The 23,757-nt window shown below is 37.2% G+C and overlaps 2 long non-coding RNA genes across 2 annotated transcripts in view; one reads left to right on the forward strand and one right to left on the reverse strand.

Moving 5' to 3' along the window:
* Positions 1 to 4,885: 4,885 nt before the first annotated feature.
* Positions 4,886 to 23,757, forward strand: part of LOC111322300 (uncharacterized) — a 35,609-nt gene continuing 16,737 nt past the window's right edge. The window contains exon 1 of the long non-coding RNA XR_015991519.1: positions 4,886 to 5,231. This is a non-coding gene — a long non-coding RNA (uncharacterized LOC111322300). The remainder of the gene's footprint in view (positions 5,232 to 23,757) is intronic.
* LOC148723617 (uncharacterized) lies at positions 7,932 to 22,186 on the reverse strand. The gene is made up of 2 exons (XR_015991518.1): positions 21,745 to 22,186; positions 7,932 to 8,275 (listed from the first exon to the last, which is right to left on the reverse strand). It is a non-coding gene; the product is annotated as an uncharacterized LOC148723617 (long non-coding RNA).

Raw genomic sequence — 23,757 nt, forward strand, 5'->3', positions numbered from 1 at the left:
TCAAGTTACAGTATGTATACAAGATTATTAATAATATAAACTGCCCCAAGCAACTGACAGGCTATTTGGTAAAACGATCTCAAAGACATGGTCGATCCCTTAGAGACTCTACATTATTAGATCTACCACATGTTAAGACCAAATGTGGTCAGACTTCTTTTAAGTTCTCGCCTGCGAGTGTCTGGAACAAATTGCCAAGAGAGATACGTGAGCTGAAATCTCTTGCACAGTTTAAGGTCAGAACTTTTACCTACTTAATGATTACGGATAAGGCCAATCACATTTGTAAGATCAATGCTTAGTTCTTTGTTAGAGTTTCTTTCATTATTGTTGAACTGCTGTTTTTTCATAGATAGATAGATAGATAGATAGATAGATCGTTTATTGAATAATACTTTGCAGTCGTAAAACTGAATTGAGTGCGTATTTTACAGATAACAGTGGTTAAAATATAGAGCTAAATACAATCATATAAATGTAAATGCCTAATATAAGAAATCTAGAATATGTGTGAATGTCTAAAATTAAAGTCGACTTTCTTTGAAACTTTAGGAGCTATTGAGCGCACCCTGGGACGTAGCATAAAAGAAAGAGCGTCGAAAACGTTCCGTGCGAGAACGTGGCAAATTATATATCTCTTGACGCCTTAAATTATAACTAGATTTTTTCCTTGATGGCAGAAGATGGTACAACTTATGTCCGGGATTGTTAGCAATGGAATCGAACAAATGACAACAGAGTTCTATGCCTCTATCATACAAAGTTGGCAGGCCTAGACTGTCAAGGCATTCCCGATATGACATTTCAGGTGAAATTATGGAAAGCATACGTTTCTAAACTCTTTCTATATCCTCATTAAGATAAGCCGGGAGCGCATGATGGAACACTGGAGCGCAATATTCTAGTATAGGTCTAATTGTTGTACAAAAGAAGTTCACAATGTCCTTAAGGGGAAAACGGGCCCTATTCAAGAGAACAATAAAATACAGGCGCTTATTTGCTTTCTTAATGCAATCTACAATATGATTGTTCCATTTCAAGTCACTGGATATCGTAACACCTAATATCTTCGCGCGGTCGGTGACAGGAAGCTCGTGACCATCTACCTCGAGAGGGGAGAAGTTATGCGGGTTCTTCTTGAAGTCAATAATCATCTCCTTGCAGTTGTTGGCATTGACTTGCATCCGCTGAGAACAAGACCATTCCTCCACGGCGGTAACAGCGTGTTGCACGTCACCCAGGGAGCCGCGGGGTATGGTTTGGGAGATTGTCGTATCGTCAACATACTTCCACGTGGGAGCGACAACCTCGAGATCATTGATCATGAGCAAGAAAAGCCAGGAGCCGAGCTTGGTGCCCTGAGGAACTCCGGCGGGGACTGGACCCCACTCAGAGAAACAGTCAGAGGACAACTTGACGCGTTGGTGTCGATTCGTCAAAAAGTCAGTCACCCAGGCTTTGATGCTGTGCGGTATGTCGAGCCCGATGATCTTAGCGACAAGTATCATATGATCGATAAGATCAAAGGCCTTGCTATAGTCAAATAACACGACTCTAACGGCTGCACCGGTACCGTTTGTAGCTTGTGACCAGTGGTGAAACATCGAGATCAGAGCGAACAGGGTAGAGGATTTAGGGATAGCACCGTACTGATCACGGTCAATGATCTGCAATACAGCGGGGCCAACATGGGTCGATACAACAAAATCTTCCGCGAGTTTCGAGATAGCGGGTGTCAGGGAGATGGGGCGCAGCTGCTTGCTAAGGTCTTCTAAAGGCTTCTACTTGGGGAGCGGAACGACGTCAGCTAGCTTCTAAAGTGAAGGCAGTCTTTGCTCTCTGTAGCTAGAGTTGACAATGGCTGTTACGGGCTCGACAAGAACCCCAGCGTACTCACGCAAATGCCAATTGGGAATACAGTCGGGTCCGGCCGCTTTGCGAGGATTTAGTTGTCTCAGGGCGGCCACAACCCTGTCATGTTAACATTCTCATATATTCTTATATTGCTGGTCACCGATTAATGCCAGTCCATCAACCTTTTGTTGACTGACTGACCGTTTTTTTTTTTTTACCAGGAGAAATAAAGTTATTATTATTATTATTATTATTATTATTATCATTATTATTATTATTATCATTATTATTATTATTATTATTTCTCAAAGTCTAATGAAGTTATTGTCAAACTCAAACCCGAATTGACTAGGAGAAAAACTATACAAGCATTGCCGTATTTTTCGATTCCTACGTAAGGATCAACATTTCATTGTTTTATAAGTCAAAGTAACTTTTAGATAAGACTCATGAAAACAGACAGCTCCAAGTAATTCTTTAACATTGTACACAACTACAGCCTTTAATTAATATCACTATTATCACTATTTTAAATATTTTTAAATATTAATGTTAATTTCTCAGACGATGACTCAACTTACAGTAGAAATACTGCAATAAAGTCATCACTATCATTAATATTATTATTTTTGTTTTTATTCTAGTCTAGAAGAATAGCCAAACAGTTTCTTTGGCCGAAGGTAATCGTGAGTAAAGAAAGGGGTTAAGTTTTCAAAGAATCTGTAGTACTGCGTCGGTGAGGGAGTATAAAAAGGTAATTTTAGTTTTATCAACTGAGTTTCAGTTATAATGTAAATTGGCCGCAGTAAAAAGTTTTAAAGCTGAAGTTTAGAGCATTAGTCCTTTGCTATTCACCCTTAGCCATTTGCTCTGACGAAGGACTAACGCCCAAAACGTCAGCTTTGAAACCCCCTTACGGTGGCCAATTCACACTATCAACTCAGTTGATAAAATCAAAATTACCTAATCGTAAGTACGTCTATCTTTCCTCGTGATCATTTGCTTCCTCACTACACTTTATGAGTAAACACTAAATTCATTTAGACTAAATAGCGTCGAAAAACAAAAATTTAGATTCAGATGCTGAGGTTTAAAAATATTTAGTTTTAAACAAGTTACCTCCCTTGGAACTCTCCATTTTAATCGCAGAGAGACCATGAGAACTATGTCTTCAAAACTGTACAGGCATGTTTCTAGGAGAGAGCTCGTGGCATACTCCTCCAGATACATCCCTTGCGACCGTTAAAATATTTACTCGAAAATAGCCCAGAGAAAAGTTTCTCGCGAACTAAATTTACTGAAAAAAGAAAAACAAAAAGGTGGTACTTCTTAGGATGAAAACGGATGTAGTTGTAGCATATTTAGTGTTTGGACATTATTACAAGCATATAAGAGGCCATATTTGGGATGGCTTAAAGGCTTACCGTAAGGTTTAAATGATTTTTTGACAAGTCGAAAAGTTCGAATAATTATAAGCCCAATATCGACTTGAAAATAGCCAAGAGAAAAGTTTCTCTCAAACTAAATTTGCTGGAAAAAAAAAAGCTGGTACTTCTTATAATGAAAACGGATCCAGTTGTAGCATATCTAGTGTTTGCACATTATCACAAGTGTATAAGAAGCTATATGCTTTTGACTTGATTATTGTACCAAAAAAAAAAAAAAAATACAGAAAGGCACTACAATTTCCTATCCGCCAGTTGAGTAATGTAGAGTGTTGTTAATACGTCGACACTGCATGCTAACCTGACTGGACGCGACTGTATATGTAATTGTATTATGACGATTGAAAAATGTTTTACTGTGATGGGATGAAGCCTCATTATTTCTTAACACATTGGAAGGATACGCAGAAATGGTTAATTTATGTATCTCGGTCAAACCTGTTTCACTTTTTGAGCGAGAATACGGAACCTTCGGAATTTTTTACCTTGGGATTCATTTTATGTGGAGTTTTCATTATTTGGGACGACTTAATGGCTTATCGTAAGGCTTATATGATTTTTTGACAAGTCAAAAAGTTCGAATACTTATAAGCCCAAAATCGACTCGATAATAGCACAGAGAAAAGTTTCTCGTAAACTAATTGTGTAGTGGAAATCGCGTAATCTTCCAGAGGAAAATATTATCTTTTGTTAAAAAGAGGAAAAAGGTTTTCTTTTTAAATACTAAGAGATTCATTCAGCGGCGAAAACTCGGACGGGAAGTGCGTAATTATATTTCGATGAATCTTCATTCGTATCTTGCTACAGTCTCGTAGACAAACAATGAAAACGTGAAAAAAAATAAACAGGTATGTCTATGTTTGATTTGATTTTCGCGCTGTTAAAACTTGGAGATCTTTGGAAAGATTGAAACGAAGTTTGACCAAGATTGACTAGGCGATTTCAACAACTTAAAAGCTCGTACAGTCGGTCTGAAATCTCTCAAATTGAAGATAATTCTTAAGCACGGCAGAACGAAGAATTGTAAATCATTATTATTTAATAAGCAATAATACATTGCGGCTAAAAAATTGGAACAACATGAACCGGCTATGGGAAGCCACGAAATCGAAGTTACCATTAATGCACCTGTTAAGCTTATTCTAAACGTGGGCAGAAAAAAGTCAAATCGGGTTTAGTTCCACTAAGCAAAGTTCATTCCCTTGTCATTAGTATCCTTCCAAATTTATTCACAATTTCTTATACAACAGGTGCCTTTAATCATTTATTATGAGCAAATGATTCTAAACTTTTCACTTTGAGTACACAATTATACAGCCCGTTGCGAAACAGAGATCAAAGATGACCAAAATGCACCAAAACCAGACCAGAGACAAAACTTGTCTTTGCGGTTTCATGATCTGAGCGCACATTTCAAAAAAATCTGACTTAGTGTTCGTTTGCTTTCAAGTTTTTTTGTTTGAAAAAACTGATAGACACTGGAGTCGAATTTCATTCACAATTTATACAGGTGTGTTTGTCTGCCTTAAAACTAGACAGCACGCGTTAATTTTTTATACTCGCAGAGGCTCACAAAAAGCCATTACTCACAAATTTTTAATAATGTTTTGCCTACTTCCCTCCATAACCACCCGCACGACCAGAAGGCGAAATCCATTCGCTGCGAAAAAAAAGTTCGAACACCTCAGTCCAAATTAAGGACAAATATATGGAACATGTCGCTCATTTTTTCATGGTCATCAGGAGGGGCGCTTTTTTTTATAGGACATTACGACAGAAAAGTGAATCTTTGATTCAGGACGATTGCCCGTAGCTGATATGGGTTGGTTTTTTACATCAGGCCATCATTACCGAAGGCAGGATTTTAACGGGAGAACTTGCGATTTAAAAACTGGTATTTCCAGGTCATGGAGGGTCATCTCAGGTTAGGAGGTTAGTGGAGAATTACGATTTTTCCCAAGTCTCTAAATAGGGAGTTAACTAAGAGAAAAACCAGGCTATCTCTATTACCTTGAAAAGTCGCATGGCTGATTCTATGAAATCGAGCTAAAATGAACTCCGCCCAAAAGTGCGATCCTCCAAAGTTAGACGAAGTTCAAACTATACGGCTACATCATCTTTACTCGGTGAAAAGAGTTTTTTGAGCCTAAACAACATAAATACGAGGTTTACTTATTGCTTTTTCTATCTTAACAACCACCGATGTTTTCCGTGAATGGTTAATGAATCCCATACCCATCCAGAGTTTTTGTTAATATGAATTGATCGTTTTGCGTTGCTAGAATGTGGAACATTACAATAGTGTAAAATCTCATTTCTATACGGTGACTACCCAAGAATAGTGCAAGGAAAAATAAAATTACAGTTGAAAAGACAAAGAAAACCGAGGAAACGATTTTTCTAGTTAACTGTTTAAGATGCAAAAACGGTTTTGAAAGTTATCAAAAATTTAAAACGTAATGGGAGGTTTGTTGCTTTTAGCAGTGCATATGACATTCATTGGCAGTTATTAAGTTGACTGTGTAAATAGGCCGATATTACAAATTTATTGAGTCTCCCACTTTCTGAGAAGCACTAAACACCTTCCCTTAATTAAGTAAAGAACAAAAAGACTCATCTCAAATGCACTGGAAATTTTAAAATCGTTAGAAAAATGTCCCCCCCCCCCCCCAAAAAAAAGGAAAAAAAAAGAAAAGAAAAAACTCAGATTAAAGTTTGCCAGAATTTTTTTTATTTTGAACGCTTTATGCGTATAAATGATTGCAATCCTAAGGAATAAGGGAAAAGTTATATCGATGTTTTTCTTGCTCCGAACTTTTCTCATTATTTTTAAACAGCCTTTGTTATGGTCAAAATGGATACATTTGAAATCATGGCATCCAGCGATTGGTTTATAAAAGCTTGATTTTGTTTTTAAAAACTGACCCAGTTCAACGGTAATTTTCAGTTGAGTACAGAGGAATTAGGTTTGATCTGTATTGACGAGCCGCAGGTCCTTTGGAATCTTTTATACTCGACGCGGCAATGCCATCGCGTGAAAAACTTTTACTATGCACTTTCTAAAGGCAACGTAGAGCGGATAACAGGATACTAGAATATTAACACTTCTGAGAACTGAAGTTTACATACATGGTTGCCTGTTTCGGAAGTTTTGATCGGCTGTATCAGTTTGTGATAATAATGTTGACTTTAAATGCGACTATCTAAATCAACCACTAATTTCCGTGTTTGGAAACTTTCTTTAGTAATGAAGTAGAAATACGGTAACGGGAATTCCCCATAGCGGGGTTTCTTAAACTTTTCTCATGATCGAAACTATACATTAATTTCGCCGAAAATGTTTAGATTTTCGTTGATCATTCATTCGGATACGTGTTTGTAGCCACCTTAAAGAAAAATAATAGTTTCTTTTCTTAAGGTAGAACCCAAGATTCAAAATAATTCTTTTTTAAGTTGAAATTTCTTCTGGTAACCATTTCGGAGCGATTACTATTTCATTTAAAGGGTGTAAGAATATCTTGAGGAAGATAAGACCATGCAGCTGATATTACAACAACAAAAAGTCAAATTGATAAACGTACAATTGCAATTGGTGGCAATTAACATATTCCATTAGAACAAAAAACTAAAAATAAAGCAAAAATTTCATAAAAATACCAAACGTTTTCTTTCACTCGATAATTACAAACGTGTTTGAATACTGCGGTTAGTTCGTAGCTGTTAGATATCAGATACTCATGATTTCCAGGGCAACGATCAGTAGGAAATTACTTATATTTCTAAGATTAACTTAACTTCACGGTTAAGTAGGAGGGAAAGATCCAAAACTTCCCGTTTTTCCATGAAAGTAACAAGCATCCTAGAGTTACATAATTCCACTGAGCATGAGGTCTGACACAGTTTTCAAAATCGATGGGGTGCGTCAATTTTCTTAACCTTAAAACTGATTTGTGATTAAGTTATGGAGAAGAACTTTCGTATTTCTGCACTGCAAAGATAGACAAGTGCTTTGTTCAAAGTTGTTAGTTATAGCTAGGCTTTTTCGTATTCAAAGTCTTACAAATTTAGATTTTCAAAACAAAGATATCATTTTCGAAAAAAAGATATCATTTTCAGATTGCATTAGTTAAAGATAAAGGGCTCTGAGATAACTTGGGTTTGGCTGGCAAAGATGCTATGTGAATAAAAGAGGTAACCCTTTCGTTTTTGTTAGAAATGTTAGTAACACCAGTTATTACAATGATTTACTTCGATATTGCCAAATTGAGACTACACCACACAGAGTTCTATCCGTATCTTTGTCTAGCCGAGAAATGCGTCCTTTGGTTACAGTAAAACGTCCTCATTCAGGGAACGTCTCCATTTAAAGGTACAAAGTGTTCCGAATAGAAAAACGTCCCATTAACCTTTGTATAGGTTACCTTCATCGGAAAGGCATCTCTATTTGGGGTTAACGTTTCATTGTCCCGAAGGTATTTAAAGAAGTCACAATGCTAGTTCATAGAGGTTTTGGTTATTCGTTAGAATCACTTGAGTCACTGCACCTCCTCTTTTTTTTACCCTTCTACGTCCTTCTTTTATTTTTCATTGTTTTGATATCACTCTAACCGATTCTTACCTCCTCTGTAAAGGTTTACTTAAAACAAAATTTGGTTTATTCCTCTCTCTTCCACTTACATTTTTGTTTTCGATACGCTGAACAAGTTTTAACGATTAACACCTAACAAGAGGATTGTATGAGATGTTTCGGGAATAGATCTTCATTGACATCGCTGACGAAAAGTTACCTCTCTCTACCCCAGTTTGCGGCAATATTCGTTTTCCTGTAAGAATAACGGGATTTTGAAAACAGTTTGAGATCATTTAGAACAAGTGTCTTTGATCCACAAGGCTCTTTACTTGATTGATCAAGTCTGGTACAAATTAATGAAGTCCATACTTCATCAAAATTGTAGAAATCGGAAGTATCACGGGACCTAAAAAAAAAATCAAAACAAAACAAAGATACATTAACATTATCATTATTATATTTGAGTTTAAATCTGAAACAAAAAAATGTAATTGTCTTGACGGCTATTCTGTAATTTTAAGTATATGCCTCATTGTACTCTGTTCACTGGATTGTTTATACTTGATCCTTAACCCCTTGGAGTATCAATGCTGATTCAAAATGCTGTGATTGGTCAGCAGATTGAGCTTTGGGAATACACGAGTCTCTTGTAGATTTCAGTTGCTGTCAATCAAACGGTTGGATGCGTAAAGTAAATCCCAGGGTAAAATAAAGTGAACAATAGCAATAAATATATCTTATTAACCAAGCGCGAGGGCCGTACTGGGAGAATATCGGCCCGAGGTCTTGACAGTACGGACCGAGCGCAGCGAGGTCCGTACAAAAAAGACCGAGGGCCGATAAATTTTCAGTACGGTCCCGAGCAAGCTTGGTTAATAAGAGAATTATTATGCGTCTGAAGTTCAAAGGGATACAACTGTGGTATCATTCGTGACCATTCGGGACAGTGCCCGGTCCAATACTTAGAGAATATTGGACCGGCAATAAAGCCTTTTGATTGGTTGATTTTAGTTATTGGGCCTCTGACTACCCGAGTCGTGTAATAATTAACAATTATTCTTTGAAATCGAGGTGAATAGTGGCTAAATGTTTACCGAGCCGCGAAGCGGCGAGGTAAATATTCCCGAAAGCCACTATTCACCGAAATTGAAAAGAATAATTGTTTTAGTATATACACACGAAGTGATCTCGACAAAATTAAAAGGAAGCCATTTAAAGGCAATTTCTGCTTCTGAAACTTTAGCGAAACGCGAGTTTACGCCCGCCATTTTGTTTTTCACATTATCCACTCGCTCGGAGGTGATTAGCCCGAGATAGCGAACCAATCAGATTGCTTGAAACGCCAAGATCCCTGAGTGTGTATATACTAATTAGCAATAGCCACGCCCTTAACTAAGCGTTTAGCAAATTCATTTGCAGCGAATTCTTATTTAACTCAATATAGACTGACAGACTCCCGTTGGTTAAAATGTTATCGTAAAATAGAAGATGGAAAAATATAGAAAATAGTATCATGAAAAATAGGCGGTTTAAGAACCTAGGCTCTCGTATATCCTTTGGAATGACAGATATGAATGGCTGAGACTAAGCGAATACGACGAAATGAGAGAATTTTTTAATAGGGAAACCATAAATGGTGTTCTATTTTATTTCTTTAGCACCCATTTCATCAAAGAATTTTTTTCTTGCGAATCCAGAAAAATGTCGTTAACTGGTAAACCATATTCCGAGGGAGAAATAATTTGTTTATAAAACGTTAAGTTAGTTTTCCCCAATGCTGTGGACTTTGCAGTGATAATGATGAAAGTAGCATTTTATATGTAAACCTGTTAACCTTCTAAACGCCAGGAGAAAGAGATATTTTCCTTCCAGTAACTCAAAAACTGTTTTGGCAAGTTATCAAAAAGGCTCTTGAACTTTTTTGCAAACCTATCTATCTAAACCAAAGATGAGCGATAAACATTAGAGTGAAAGGGAATCAGAGTCCCCTTAATTATACGAATCACATGCAAAACTAAGGTGAATAGGATCTCCTTCCATGGTGAACTTATTACCATTCTGAAATTAGAGTACAGTTGTTTAGTATCATTATTCATATGATTATCAAAGTTACTCCAATTTGTTCTTTTCTAACTTCAAACTGAACCGCGATTTTTAGAAACCCTTTTCTTGTGACGCTACGGAAATGAGATCACCTCGTCAAGAGAGATTAATTCGGGAAGATAGTATGTAGAGTCAAGAGATCAGAGCATGTGCATCTTTTAAATCCCCTGAGTAATCGTGCTGATCATTCCTTTAATTCAGAGGTCAACGAGTTTATTTGACTGAGCTCAAACTAATAGTGTTTTTTAATAATTTGGATATATCAACAAAGTTGAAATGGTAAATTGGCCACCGTAATGATTACAAAAGCTGACGTTTCGAGCGTTAGCCCTTCGCTCCGACGAAGGGCTAACGCTCGAAACGTCAGCTTTTGTAATCATTACGGTGGCCAATTTACCATTTCAACTTTGTTGATATATCCAAATTATTTCGTTACTCCCACCGACGCAGCCCCAAACAGTTTCTTTCGAAACTATCAGCCTTTATTAATAGTGTTTTTGATTGGTGACCGTCTTGGCTGTTATGTACTTGTTGAACGCCACCTTTTCAAAATCGATGGATAAATAGCATCGTATTCGTGAAGGGGCTTTTAGAAAATTCCGATACTTTTAGTCATTCTACAAATAATTGTCTCCGTACTTTGGCTGAAATTAGTGAAATTGGTCAAATAGTTCGAATGAACTTTAGGAGGGCCGATACGATTTTAGTTTGTCAGCGGATGAATATGTTGCGTGTCGGTGGTTTGTCGACCAACACGGTAACAGGTCGTTTCGCGAACGTGTCACTTCGCCAACGAACACTTCGCCAACGAACACTTCGCCAACGAACACTTCGCCAACGAACACTTCGCCAATGTATGAGGTCGATTCGCCAACTTCTAATGTCAGTTCGCCAACGCTTACATGTCAGTTCGCCAACGCTTATATGTCAGTTCGCCAACGTCCAAAATAATTATAATTATAATATGCGTATATATAACATAAATATGACTAATGATATAAAATATAATAACTTACTTGCACTTGATATAGAAATAACTTAAAATTACTCTAGTACTACTAAAATAACAATCATAACAACTAACACTATAAAATATTCTATAGTTATATGTTGAGATACCAGTATCCTATTTCTTCGCTAATTCTGCTTTTGCATGCTTTTTAAATGATTACAAATAATTACAAATGATCAGCACAGAAATAAAGTTTTACTTTTGATGTGATCACGAGTGTTCGTAGGTTAGTATCGTTCCCCGAAACATTGGTTGAATATGATTCGTTACCATTCGATCCCGCACCGGTATACCTGATACTTTGCCTCTAAGATACAGAAACTTGTTGTAACTTGAGCTGTTGTCTAATTGTAAGACTTGGGAACAGAAATTTTAGCAGTATGCAGGTCGGGCAAGTTTTAGCTCGCCTTAAGTTCGCATGTGGTTTAGTGCCGACAGACAAGTGATCTGTGTCCTTGCCTCATAGGTGTGAATTTTTACTGAAGGACTTTTGATCATCGTGCACTATCAAAAGAGAGAGTGAAGAAAGAGAGAGAGAAACCGTTATTCTAAGGTAATTTGGTTGTATCAACTAAGTTGAAATTGTAAATTTGCCACCGTAAAGAGTTAAAAAGCTGACGTTTCGGGCGTTAGCCCTTCGTCAGAGCGAACGTTATTCTAAGGGACTGAAACCCCTATCTAGGTCTTATTTCAAAAGTTGTAGTTTATTTTTATCATATTGAAAACAAAACCTCAGTAAAATTAACTTTCAACGCACTTTAAAACACGAAACTAGTTTTGTAGTAGGCGTGTTTTAAAGTGCGTTGAAAGTTAATTTTAACGAGGTTTCGTTTTCAATATGACAATGAATGATACTTTCTTAGCTTCGACAATCAAAATTTCGCAAAAATTTATTTTTAGGCTCATGGCTATTATCCCTTACATGAGGTAATATGGAACGCATTTATATTGTGTCGGAACACCAAATTAACCAAAAATAGTAGCAAAGACCAACTGAAAGAAAGGAAGATGAACCATAAAATACAACTTTAGATGGCTTTATGTGGAACTGGTGTGTACTGTTGCTTGACCAACGACACGGTGTTACCTGGTTATTCTAGTAGAGGGGAGTAGAATTCGTGAATACATTAACCAATATCATCTTCATGAAACAACTTTCCCCTATTTGACCTAAGGCCATTTGATTTTGTTGCGCATATTATCATGATAATGGCGCGTTTCTTGGACAACCTTTCGACGCACTGCCTATATATCAGCACAGGCGCACTATATATATATATATTCCTCAGCCACGACGTCGATTTAATAGCTGATAAGCTCGAGGTTAAGGCCCGTTTAAACGGTTTCAACATTTGCTTCAATGTACATCCAACACTTTTTTAAAACAAATGTTCGGTGCGTTTAAACAGGTCGTCCAACATTGTTGAAAACGTAAAAAATTTTGAAAGCTTGTTGAAAGCGTGATGAATCAAGTTTAAATCGGTTTAAACTTTCATTCAACATCGATTCAAATTTTCCTTTGTACTATATGTAATATATATATTACATGTATTTTTCCCTACATATATTTATTTAGTATAATTTCAGAGTTGAGCAAAGAGTTTCCAGCGATCTGATTGGTCGAGCGGTTCCTTATATGACGCTATATAAACCGCTCCACGCGGTTTATATAAAATGTTAAAATAAAATGTTAAATAAAAATGTTACTAAGCTGTTATGATCTTAGAAATTTCTCTGTTATTCAGCTCTGAAATTATACTAAAACAATTATTCGCCTCAGCTTCAGTTAATATTGTCGAATAATCCCCTCGACTTCGTCTCTGGGATTATTCGACGATATTCACCGAACCTGAGGCGAATAATTGTTAAATATTACATATATTTTTCCCTACACTTTATATTACACACACACACACATATATATATATATATGTGTGTGTGTGTGTGTGTAATATAAAGTGTAGGGAAAAATATAGGGGGATGAAACTTGGTGTCCATGAAACAGTGCTCGATACAAATAGTAGAGCGGGTATTATGTGGACACTGATGAGTGGGCAAACATGAAACAGGTCTGTAGGGATGTATATGTAGTTGTTTTTTTCTTCCTACTACACATTATATACATATATATATATTCTGTATACAAGGGAAACCCTGACCCTGTACACCCCAAATAATCATACTTAAATAGAATAAATGTTTGAAAAGAAAATTTGCCCTGAGCGGGATTTGAATCCAAAGGGATTCACAGTCCAAACCTCGAAAAATAGTAAGAAAAATATTGTAGTACACGAGCACGGACAACTTGGAGCTAAGAAAGACATATACTCAAATAAAAAGTCTAAGAAAGTTTAATAAAATACGTTTCGGTCCGAGACCTTCATCAGTTGTAATACAATGACTTACAAATTCCTTAAATAGATTTATATGGGGCGTGATGACACATATAAACAAACACAGTAATTACTACGCGAAAAATTATCACAATAAAAAGAAATGGAAAAATTGTCGAATCCACTGAAAATGTTAAGGAACCAGCGTTGACTTGAAAGGCGAGAATTGTACTAAAATTCCCAATCAACGCTGAGACTGGGACCTTTGATGCCCGCCCAATTTGAAAAAATTCTCCGCATTAATTATAGTTTATTCTTTTTTTGGAGTGAAATTCCTGGCGCTTATTCAAGCCGAAGGGTGCCAGAGAGAACAACTGTGCGCTCCAATATGCTTCTTTGGTAATTACAAGTTTCTCGATGTTACCTGAATTGTTTACTGTCGCCTGCACTTGATCAATGCATTGGAATGAGAAATCGCTTAAATCATGTGGTGTTTTGTTAAAATGTACCGCTACTTCACAGGTCTTTTTCTTAGTGACCACAGCAGACTTGTGGTTGCGAAATCTAACTCTAAAGTCATTTATTGTGGAACCAATGTATTGTAGGCGACATTTCTTGCACGTCACGATACCTCACGATGCCTCAGTGTGTATGGAGTTTGACTGATGAGTGGATCAACTTTTGTTGGTCTGCGAAACAGGCTGTATTAAAATCCATATGTGCGTAACTTGAGTAGTCCATTTGCTACTGTAATTGCTCCTTCATTGTCGAGCACTGTCCTGGATCCTACGTTGCCTATTTCGCTTATATATATATATATATATATATATATTTATTTAGTATAATTTCAGAGCTGAACAAAGAGTTTCCAGCAATCTGATTGGTCGAGCGGTTCCTTATATGACGCTATATAAACCGCTCCGCGCGGTTTATATAAAATGTTAAACTAAAATGTTAATAAATGTTACTAAAATGTTATGATTTTAGAGATTTCTCTGTTGTTCAGCTCTGAAATTATACTAAGACAATTCTTCGCCTCAGGTTCGGTTAATATTGTCGAATAATCCCCTCGGGGATTATTCGACGATATTCACCTCGCCTTCGGCGAATAATTGTTAAATATAACCAAAATAGCGGAATGAGATCATCATCTACTAAAAAGTGCTCGATAGCAGGGCTAGAGCTGTGGATAATTATACTTCAAGATCTAGGTTACTTGAACTTTTACTGCAACTCTGAGTTTCATGCCTCTTGCGAAGCAATCGTCAGGCAACTGCCAGAATTAACGGTTACAATTCACCGAAATTTAAAAGACAGAACAATGTGTACATGCGCGCGCAATATACTACACGCGCTATCGTAACGTTACGTTCTTTAAAGCCTTGGTCAAACGGCGCATGATAGTCGATGATAGTTGATTCTCTTCAAACTATCATCAACTATCACCAATTAGACAATAGCTAGCAGAGTCGCGCAATTAAATTCATTATACGTGAGCGTGCTCAAAATCCCGATAGTGCACGCTGATAGCGTCAGCAAATCCGACTTCGCCAGAAATTTTTTTTTCGCGCGAGCGGCCATTGTTAGCGCGGGGAAAAATAATACATTTCGCGACAATAATGGATACAAACAGAAACTCGGTCTACTAGTCCGAAAACGAAGACAATGTTTCGACCTTTTCCCTTGGGCTAGAGCTCTTAAATGAGGCAGAAAGAGAGAAAAACAAAGGAAAAGGAGACTCGGAAACAGCGCCGTCACGATTCGCTTCAACTGATATTGTTGTCCGTTTTTCGCGTCGGATTTGATGCACAATTCCACCGGCTATGTTCTAAAACAATTGGTTCATGCTTTCAGCTGTGCACTATCGAGTTATGGAGCACGTGGGAAGTTTGGAGAGCACTCAAGAAGCTAGAGTTTCCCTCGGCTATCGCCTCGGGCAACTCTTACGCTTCCTTCGTGCTCTCCAAACTTCCCGCGTGCTCCATAACTCGATAGTGCACGCTAAAGCATGAACCAATTGTTAATTAGAACATAGCTAGCAGAGTCGCGCAATCAAATTCATTATACGCAAGCCTGCTCAAAGTCCCGATAGTGCACGCTGATAGCGTCAGCAAATCCGACTTTGCCAGAAATTTTTTTTTCGCGCGAGCGGCCATTGTTAGCGCGGGGAAAAATAATAATATATTACGCGACAATAATAGATACAAACAGAAACTCGGCCTACTAGTCCGAAAACGAAGACAATGTTTCGACCTTTTCCCTTGGGCTAGAGTTCTTAAATGAGGCAGAAAAAGAGAAAAACATAGGAAAAGGATACTCGGCATCAGCGCCCTCACGATTCGCTTCAACTGATATTGTTGTCCGTTTTTCGCGTCGGATTTGATGCACAATTCCACCGGCTATGTTCTAAAACAATTGGTTCATGCTTTCAGCTGTGCACTATCGAGTTATGGAGCACGCGGGAAGTTTGGAGAGCACTCAAGAAGCTAGAGTTGCCCTCGGCTATCGCCTCGGGCAACTCTTACGCTTCCTTCGTGCTCTCCAAACTTCCCGCGTGCTCCATAACTCGATAGTGCACGCTAAAGCGTGAAGCAATTGTTGACTATCATTCGCATGGTCAAACGGCCAAAAAAGTTCGTGATAGTTGATGATAGTTCACCGGCAGTCGCGCGAGCAAAGTCACGCGAGCAGCTAGTTGCAGGCTCTTTCCGCGTAAAATGCTTCGCGTGAGACAAACAAACTAGTTGAAGTATGAATTTACAACGAAAGAGGGCGGCAGCTTGCTTCAGTTAATAGTAATCGATTTTTTTGAGGAATGTACGTCTATTAGACGTAACATCAGGTCATTACTCCATCTCGCCGTCGAACGTTTAGTGAAACGGTGTTTTTTCGGCGGTGTCTCTTCGAATTCCTGCGAGTTGACGCTTTCTCCAGATCCTTGGTTTTCAATATTTTCTTTCTCATTATTATTATCTTACGTATAAAAACGAATTTTTGAAGCTAAAGCTGAGCCTCGCGAGGAACTTTTAGCGACCATTTTAAACGAGTCCGCCGATTTTCGAGGAAAACAGCTAACCAAAAACTATTATTAACTATCATACGCGTGGTCAAACGAGAAAAACTATCATCGACTATCATGAAGAATTTGAACAAGCTCAAAATGAATGATAGTTGGTGATAGTCGATGATAGTGCATGATAGTAGGTGGTCAAACGAAAGCGCGCGCTTCAACTATCATCGACTATCATGCGCCGTTTGACCAGGGCTTAACAGAAATTTCCTGACATGTCTGCAACTTGACGTCAGCTCATTTCTTTTGTTTAAACTTCCCATTTGAGGTTTACAAATGATAAAATATTTTTCCCACAAACACAAATTGCATCTCTTAGCTACACTGGAGTAAGAACAAGTTTAACCAAAAAAAAATGAGCTGACATCATGTTGCAGACATGTCAGGAAATTCCTGTTAAAGAACGTAACGTTACGATAGCGCGTTTAGTATATAGCGCGCGCATGTACACATTGTTCTGTCTTTTAAATTTCGGTGGATTGTAACCGCTATTTCTGGCAGTTGCCTGACGATTGCTTCGCAAGAGGCATGAAACTCAGAGTTGCAGTAAAAGTTCAAGTAACCTAGATCTTGAAGCATAATTTTATATATATATATCTAAAATATATATCGCAAGTCGTTAATGAAACTCTCCGGCCAACAAAGGTGCACCGCGCCAGGAGGATCAATAAAGATTCGCAGTCCAAACCTCACAGCCAACATGAAGGTAGAAAGTTTAAAAAATTGCGAGGATGGACAACTTCTGACGTAAAAAATATAAAAAATTTTAATAAAAAACGTTTCGGTCAGAGACCTTCTTCAGTTATTTACAACTTTTGAAATAAAAAAAAGAGCATTAAATAGGATCGAAGTGCTAATGATTACGTAATTACAGATAACGACTAATGAACTGGTGCTAAAAAACAAAAAACCTAATTATAAAGAAAGCAATGGAAAAAATACAAGGAACAAACCCTAAAAACTAAGAGATAAGAATACTAAATATGTTAATATAAGTGGCGTAACCAATTGCAAAGAAGCAATGCGGCGAGCATTAAAAAGGGGAAGGCCCACTTTTTACTACAACTGTATACCGTAACAAAATCCCAAAACAAGGCCTTTGGAGCCCGAAATGGCAAATTAGCTACAAAATCCCTGGAGGGGCCCATGATACTAATCATAATAAGATCCCTTGGCAGGGCCACTGAGTCCAATCCGCACCTAAAGGGCCGACAAAATCCAAGAAAAGGACCTTTGAATGATCAATTAGTAGCGCCTAATTTAAGATGGAAAATTAATTATAGTAAATTCTATTTTTTGAATGAAATTTCTTTCTTTTATTCAAACCATGGGGTGCCAAAGGGAACAACTGAGCACTCCAATAAGCCTCTTTTGTGATTAACAGCCTATCGATCTCTGCAGAGCCACTAGGGGCCTGTACCGATCAATGCATTGGAACGAAAAATCGTCCAGGGTGTGTGGGGTTTTGTTGAAGTGTATCGCTACTTCACAAGTTGTTTTGTTTGTGAGCATAGTAGATTTGTGATTTCGAAATCTCACTTTAAAGTCGGTGGTAGTAGATCCCACGTATTGCAGGCGACATTTCTTACAGGAAGCCAAGTAAATCACATTTTTAGAGTCACAGGAAAGTCTAGAGTGAATGGTATAATTTTTGCCCGTCTGAAAGCTGAGAAATGATTTAGATTCAACAAAGAAATTCTGACAGAGGTCGCATCTTTTCCTATCGCATTTAAAGCAGCCATTGTTATGAGGAATGGTTTGTCTCTCGCTGGCAGTTCTAAAACGAGATGGTGCTAACAATTCTTTGAGATTTTTCGATCGACGAAAAGATGGTATGATAGAACTTCGAGGAAAAAGTTCTTTCAGTTTGGGGTTAGATTGCAAAGTAAACAAATGCTTTCTGATTATGTTGCCTACGTCGGGCAAGTTAGGATTAAATGTAGTAACAAATGGAAATAGTTTTTTCGCTTCTTTTCCACGAGTCCTGAGTAAATTATGTCTAGGGATGGCGGAGGCTTTGGAGAATTGTTTAGAAACTAATTTAGAAGGGTAACCCTGGTTAACTAGGTACTCTTTGTACTCAGCTGTTCTCTCGGCAAAAAATACTTCTTCAGAGCAATTTCTTTTCAATCTTGTGGCTTTCTTTTCAGTCTTGTGTAATATATGCATATATGTAATATATGCATATATGTAATATATGCTTGGGATTAAAATCTTTTCTCTAAGGAGTGTTTTCTTGAGATTTTTGATACATGTTTTAAGAATGTTTTGTACGTCAGATGCAGTTTTCTTCTTGTTTTAGGCGAAATTCTTTAAAATTAATATTATCATTATTACCTGTTATCACTGATATTTGTATTCACAGCTCAATGAAGTATAGAAAGCTTAGTTCACCAGCTGTGCATGACAATCAATTTTTAATTCTATAGAACCCTTTTTAATGTAAGAAGGGGAAACTTTAGATGTTAAAGAGCTAGAGTGAGAAATGCAGAAGAATAAGAAGTTAGTTTTGAAGTTGCAATTAGTGGGTCAAATAATTTTTATGCGATTTAGTAGTTTCACTTAACATGAATGTTACTTTTAAAAAAAATATTGAAAAATGCCGCCTACGTTTTTCAAACTGTTTGGGACAACTCCTTTTTTACGATTAAAAGCAACAACAAAATGAAAAGTCTCCCATATACACCTCTCCCCTTCATACCTTAACTTTTATTCAATACTATGCGCGTGGACGAAGATTGTAACTGGGGTGTGGGGTGGGGGGGAGGGGAGGGAGGTTGGGGGGGCAGGAAAACTAGCAAAGTGAACACGGTGTTTTAGATTTAAAGTACATTCCTATTTCACAAGTGCTATTTTCAAGAAGTGTCCCGAAACAATTCTTTCAAAGATTGTGATCATAGAGACCTCCAATTGATACACTGATCTGTCAAAAGCCTTTTGTCGCTCCTCATTTCTCATATTTAGGTCATAAATTAATGTTAGAGACAACCAAGATTAAAATGAGTTATTTCATCTGATTTCGGTAGAGGATTTTGCTAGCCTTGTCCAGAATAACTGAAATTCAACTGCACATGTTTGCCCAAAGACGATGCAAAGAAGAGTTTATGTATACCGAACATGGTACATATCAGTTCTGCAACATATGAATGACACAAGGCTTGCTATTTGCATAACTCTAAGCATCGCTTATTGTCTGATAAAACCGCATAAAAAAAATAAAAGAAAGCGAGATTAAGATTATTCAGGAAGGGTGAAAGGAATATTCTTTAGCCTCTGAAACCAGTACGACGGAAATGTACGCCAAGAATATATCGATATATCGATGCAGACAAATCAAAATGCAGCTTTCCTTGCCCTCTCTATATTTTAAGTGTATCTGTCAAATACATATTATGGAACTTCAAAGTTAAGCTTTTCATATTCTGTTGGAAACGCTTTCGATTCAAAACGTGTAGCGGGCCCAACTCATTGATTTTCTGGTTTAGTGTGATTTGTTCTTATGAAGAAAGTTTGACCACCAATGAAAGACGATGTTTAATGATACTTTTTAGTGTGTCATTACGCACGTCGAGTTTTGCCGAATTGATGCGAAACTTACTTTTGACGACGTGAGGAAAGGAGACAAAATGACGTTAAAAAACGAGTCGATATTATTGAAAAAGAGAGATAAATTAGGCTCTATGTCCTATACTGCTACTTCAACGTTGAATAGAAACGGTTTGTCGAAGTAAAAGCTTGCAATCAGTGAAACTGGATTAGGCTGAGCGCAATTTGAGTAAAATCGTTGCAATGAAGATTTATTCATTTAAACGTATGCATTCCGACATCATGTGGAATTTCCTAACTACTTAAATTCCTGGTAGTTGTTTAAAAATTTTCAGCGCAAAGGGTACATCTGTTCGCTGTGTCATATCGACTGAGACCTTCATCACGACCTGTTTTTGAAACATGTGCAATACTTAGAAATATTGATCAACTTTTGAGATTCACTATTGTTTGAATTCTAAAACCACGGAAGGATACAAAAGAAAACCGCTCTGCTAGTTTTCAACTACGTCTGAGGGGAATACCTTCTAAGTTTTTACAATGATGTTGTTTTGGACGAAACGAGACAGGCAAATAAACTTATTTAAAGAGATGAATTTGCAACACTAACTCAGAGATTTTAAATGGAAGCACGTGAAGTTGTTTTGCAACGCAGGTGGCTTTATGCTTTGCTATTTGGTGGCCGATTAGTTTATACAACAGGTATTACTCAAGCCTACCATCTCTTACTGAATTTCTGTGCGTCCTTTTGAACAGAGATCTTAATTCGTCGGCAACTTAAGGGTAGAAATTAGGAACTATTTGTTTTAGGAAATTGACAGAATAATCCCAAATGGCTTCCACGAACATCACATTAGCGGGCTAACTTGAAAGACTCTCTTATATTTTCAAAAATAGCTTTTTTACTTTAATATCAAGCGTTGACAAAGAGTAAAGTGTATGTAAAAGCTCTATTCTTTTCCATTTTCTGTATTCATTTTTCATGTAGCTTTTCTAGTTTTGATAACTTGCTCTATTTCTAGCTTCCATGTTTAAAGCTCGAGGCAGTAATATACTGTTATGATTCAAATTTTCTCAGAATAGGTTAAAGCGTGACAGGTGGTTGTGAATATTTACTATTTCTGGTCTAAAGCATCAGGTGATATACTTTAATATTCCCTCAAGAACTTTTCATTAGATTGAACAATTTTGTCAGCCATCGCGTTTTTTATTTTGTTTTTCGATATTGATTGATGTACGTACGCGATATCTTTCTAGCAGCCAGCCTTTTATTCAAATTTTAACACTGACTCCATATTGGAACAATTTTTACCAGACAAACCTCGATATCTTTCGCCCTTGAACGAAAGAGATATTTTCTGTTGTTCCAAGCAAGCGAACCAGGTAGTCAGCATTGATCACCGATTTTATTTGGTAAAACACGCCATATTGACTAGATCTGCCACTTAAATCGGATAGGTAGAATTCCTTGATGAATATTGTGCTTGCCATCCAAAATGGAATTTCTTGAAATGCGAATGAGACCTGTAGCATTGTGATCTTCATTACCTCGTCATTTTTCTTTCAAGGTGTTTTCACTTCATTATCAGGCATTCTGTGCAAAATTTACTTTTAGTTCAGAAATTGACGCGAGCAGAATTTGTGATTAACAAATGCAGACGATTTACAATCCGACTCATTTCACACTGACAGAAACAAGACGCGATCATTATTTTGTGACAATAGTTTCTTATTAAAAGATATTTAATACAGGATATAAGGAAAATTCAGAATTTTTAGATGAACTTCTTTCATGATCATGAAAGTCTTACCTTCTCGGAGACCTTTGCTGGCTTGGTTGCCGTGTAAGGCATATTTTCGGTATCTTCATAGCCCTTCTGTTACTCGGCGCTAGAACTGAGTGCGAAACCCTTCACATTTCATCGCGACGAAGCCCAGATCATGTAGTGGTAATTAGGGGTCGTGGGCACCACAATTTTAAGTTTGAATTAGGAAGGTGAGACTAACTCGAAAGATTCGAGTATCGCCTATGTCATTTCCAAGAGGCCTTAATCGTGAGATTCTTCGCCAGCGAATCTCAAGTGATAAAACATCTTGTTTTGTTCTGTAGCTTTGTGGCTTACCTTTCTACATCAATAAATAAAATCCTTGAACGCTTTAAAATTTCATAATTCTGATCTTTACTTGTTTAAAGTTTACTAGCTTTTAAGCATTCAACAGTCAATAAAACCAGCCGAAGAGACCGAGACTGAAAATTGAAATAATGACTGTATTACACGGTGACAGCATTGTGTTCAGTAAGACGCAACATCTTGACCTTAGAGGGGAACAGAATGAAAAAAGCGATAAAATATTTCATAAATTAATTTAACTCCTGCAAGAGAGTTTGAATTTTAGACTGTCGTTTGCGTGTCCTTGAGACAGGGATAAGTTCCCCTCTTTATTACGTCAAGTTGACGAGATGATTGAGTACAGGTTACTTGATTTTTATTGCACACTCTGACACTCACTCGATGAACTTTTCAATTTATGCGGAGGAAAAATGCCCGTAGTAAAATGAATTCTTATTTCTGTGTGACACTAACAATAGAATATGCTTGCTTTAATATGTATTTCTAAGGCATTAGTACAAGACTTATGCAAATATCGATGCAATTTTACGCTTCTTACCTTTAATAGGAAGTTTCATTTTGTACGACACGCATTCATTCAGCAATTATCCTACTGCCTCAAAGTCGTGTTCCTACATAATTAAAATTTTGTAGCTTCCAAATGTTAGCATGAAATATTTAAGTTGGCGGCTAATTTTATCTACTTGCAACGTTGCTACAAATTTCTTATCTTCGTGTTTTTAGTTGCATTTCTTGTCAACTCAAGTACGGTACGTAACCGCCTTAAGGTTTGAAGGCCACGGCACGTAAGCGTAGATATGGAGATTTCCCTCTCTTCTTCCCGTTTCCCCCTCCCAAATCACTTAAGTAGCATTTTCGTCCGAAAAAATTTAAAAATAGGCTTTCTAGCACTTTTTCGTGGGTGGGAGTGAAGTTTGTTTTTAATTTTGAAGGCTAAGGAGAGATCCAAAATGGCTGTCCAGAGGGGATATTGAGAGGGGGAAACTGAGAATTGAATTTGGAAGTTCATCCTACTTAGTGAGCGTGAAATCATGAGATAACATTTTTCAAGCCTTAAAATTTATTTGATGATATGGTGAAATATTTTTAAATATTTTACCTTGTTAAGCATCGAATCTTATTCCACGCATACACTTCTACTGATTTTACTTTTGTTTATATTTCTTCATTACCTCCTACCTGGCATAATCATGAATTCCGTTTGTTTTGGAAAAATCAATTGAAAAGAATCTTCTATTAAAGTTAGTAGCCGTGGGAAGTAAGGCTAGCTCTTCTTTTATTCTCTTAACAAAATACAAGCTAAGAATTGTGAAACATCGCGACGAAAATTTATTCTTTCATCAAAGAAACTCTGTTTGTTTTGGTAGTCGGATTCTTTAGTGACCACGACAAGCGATTACACTTTTTATATTGACGAAATCAAGGTTTTTGTGATTCTTTTCCCTTATATTTTCCTATTCAGAACTTTTCTTACTTTCAATTATCGACCAAATCAACCCGGAGAAATCTTGTTCGCTAGGAAATCTATTTTTCTATATCTCCCCCCTGCGAGTGATTATGATTCTCCACCTGCCAGGTGTTGCATGTTTCGCTTATGTGGTTCTTTCTCCCTCACAGCTGACTGATTCGTTTTTCAAAACAAGGACATTCCTGATTCGGGCGAAGGCATCTCTCAGTCAGTCGGCCACGATC

Source organism: Stylophora pistillata, chromosome 9, assembly GCF_964205215.1.
Source record: "Stylophora pistillata chromosome 9, jaStyPist1.2, whole genome shotgun sequence".
Taxonomy (NCBI): Eukaryota; Metazoa; Cnidaria; class Anthozoa; order Scleractinia; family Pocilloporidae; genus Stylophora; species Stylophora pistillata.